Here is a 2,500-nt window from a genome sequence, read left to right as displayed (position 1 = left end):
GTAGAGGTAAGGAAAGAATAAGATAAAGCAAAAGAAATAGAGAGAGAAAGAGAGAGAGAGAGAGAGAGAGAGAGAGGGGTAACCTAAGGAAGAGAGATAACAAGAGAAATGCATCTCGCTCTCACAATAGACACTGTTGACACTGGGAGACACATGAGAAGGAGTGGATGTGGAGGGGAGGAGAGGAGAAGTAGATAGATTGATAGAGAGAGGGTGGGGAGGAGAAACGGGAAGGGAGAGCAGATACAGAGTGGTTTGGAAAGAGAATGAATATTAGTAAAGAGGGATGGAAGGGAGAGAAGAGGGAGGGAAAAGGGAGGAGAGGGAAGAGATTGGAAGATGGAAGGTAACATTAATAAAGAGCAGGGGTGAAAAGGAGAGAAGAGGGGGGGGGAAATGAGTAGGGGGAGGAAAGAGAGGTTGGGATACGGAAGGAATATTAATAAAGAGGAGGGGTGGAAGGGAGAAAAGAGGGAGGAAAAGGAGGGGGGGGGGTAACCAAAGGAAACTACCGACACCAAACCAACCATGTTCATATAAAACACGGGAGGAAGACGGGGTCAGAGGTCAAGGATTTGGCGACCGTATGCACGCGTTACTCTCTCTTTCTCTCTCTCTCTCTCTCTGTTTATGTGCTTGTATGTTTATGTATCAGTGTCCAGCTGTCTTTCTGTTTATTTACCAACAGCATCTATCAAGCTGTCTCTGTCCATTTATCTATCTTTCTGTATATCTTTATCTATCTGTGCCTCTGTCCATTTCTGTATAATTGTATCTCTCCATCTCTCAGTCTGTCTACCCATCTCTCTCTCTCTCTCTCTCTCTCTCTCTCTCTCTCTCTGTTTAGCTATTTATCTGTCTATACACCTACCCCACTCTTATCAGTAACCATATCTTATCAAAAATACATTACCCATTTATTTGGACCTCATGAAGCATCATTATCATTAACTGGTAATTAGGCTCTATTAAAGGCAAACGACCTCATATACCTGGTAATTGCAGTATTTCGTTACCCGGTTAAATGAAGTAAGTGATTGAGTGGGAGGCTTGTTTTGGTGTTGGTTTTCCTGATGATGATGATGATGATGGTGATGGTAATGGTAGTGTTGGTGGTGATGATAATGATGGTAATGATGATGATGGTGGTGGTGGTTATTAGTATTGTGATTATGATTATTGTTACTGTATGTATTATCATTATTGTTATTAATATTAATATTTTTATTTGGAATATTCGGATAGAAAGGTAATGATGATGATTGTTACTACCACTACAACTACTACTACTACTACTACAGCTCGTAGTAGTAGTGAGTGGCGGCGGTGGTGGTGGTTGTGGTAGTGTGTGTGCAGGTGTGGTTAGGTTAGGAGAGGTTAGATTAAGGTAAATATCAGGAATTAGATTGAAGAGTTTGCAGGTGTGGTTAGGGTAGATTAAGTTTACTATTGTTAGAAAATAGAAGACAAAAGTTGGATGAGATAGAGGGAAGTAGAGGTAGGTTATATGAGGGAGAGGGGGGGGGGAGGATGAGATGGAGGGATTGAGTAGAGAGCTATATGAGAGAGGGGGAGACCGAGATGGGGGGATGGAGTAGGGTATATGAGAGAGGGGGGAGATCGAGAGTGAGATGGGGGGATGGCGTAGAGTGGTGAATGAGGCGGGGAGGCCGAGGAGGAATGGGGGGATGGAGTAGAGAGGTGTATGAGAGAGGGTGAGGCTGAGGAGGAGATGGGGGGGATGGAGTAGAGAGGTACTGTACTATAAATGAGAGAAGGGGGTGTAAGTTGGGGGGAGGGCAGCGAAATGGCAGGAGACAGGGCGACATGGAGGCGATTAGGGGGGTGTAAGTTGGGGGGGCGGGCAGCGAAATGGCAGGGGACAGGGCGACACGGAGGCGATTTGTTTGTGGCCATCCCTTCCTTACGGGATTATGACGTCTGGCTATACAAGTAGATAGATGGATAGATAGAAGTTAGATATTTATTATCATGTATATTTCGATGTTATAGTGTGTGCAGGTGCGGTGTGGAGATAGGGTATGCGAGTAGATAAATAGATTGATAGATAGAAGTTAGATTTTTCGTATAATGTTTTCTCGTTGGTATTTTGGTGGTGTTATGGTGTGTGCAGGTGCGGTGTGGTTATGGCGTGATAATGGAAGCTCGTTTGGGGCGGGGAGGGGGAGATAAGGATAGATAAGAGGGGAGGGGTGGGGGGTGGAGGGCGGGAGAGGGAGTGGATGGTGTGAGGGAGAAGAGAAAGGTGAGAGTTGGAGGAGGAATGGGAGAGTGGGAAGGATGGAAGAAGGGTAAGGGAGGGGATGAAGGAGGGAGAGGAGGAGGTAGAGGATGGATAGGAGGGAGAGGAGAAAAAATAGATGGGGATATGAAAAGAGAGGGAAAGGGGGGGGAGGTAAGGGGAGGGAGAAATGACAGAAGATAAGGAGGGGTAAGGGAGGGAGGAGTGAGAGAAGACAGAGGAGGGAGATGAGGGGAG

General features: G+C 45.9%; 1 protein-coding gene and 1 long non-coding RNA gene across 5 annotated transcripts in view; one reads left to right on the top strand and one right to left on the bottom strand.

Moving 5' to 3' along the window:
• Positions 1-2,500, top strand: part of LOC145408474 (uncharacterized) — a 398,402-nt gene that overhangs the window by 94,734 nt on the left and 301,168 nt on the right. The window lies entirely within an intron of this gene.
• Positions 1-2,500, bottom strand: part of LOC145408479 (uncharacterized) — a 152,614-nt gene that overhangs the window by 512 nt on the left and 149,602 nt on the right. The gene's annotated exons all lie outside the window — the stretch shown is intronic.

Source organism: Coenobita brevimanus, chromosome 77 (assembly GCF_032717465.1).
Source record: "Coenobita brevimanus isolate Jiangsu-jjx chromosome 77, ASM3271746v2, whole genome shotgun sequence".
Taxonomy (NCBI): domain Eukaryota; kingdom Metazoa; phylum Arthropoda; class Malacostraca; order Decapoda; family Coenobitidae; genus Coenobita; species Coenobita brevimanus.
The sequence above is the reverse complement of the archived record's forward strand: the minus strand, read 5'-3'. Positions and strand labels throughout refer to the sequence as shown.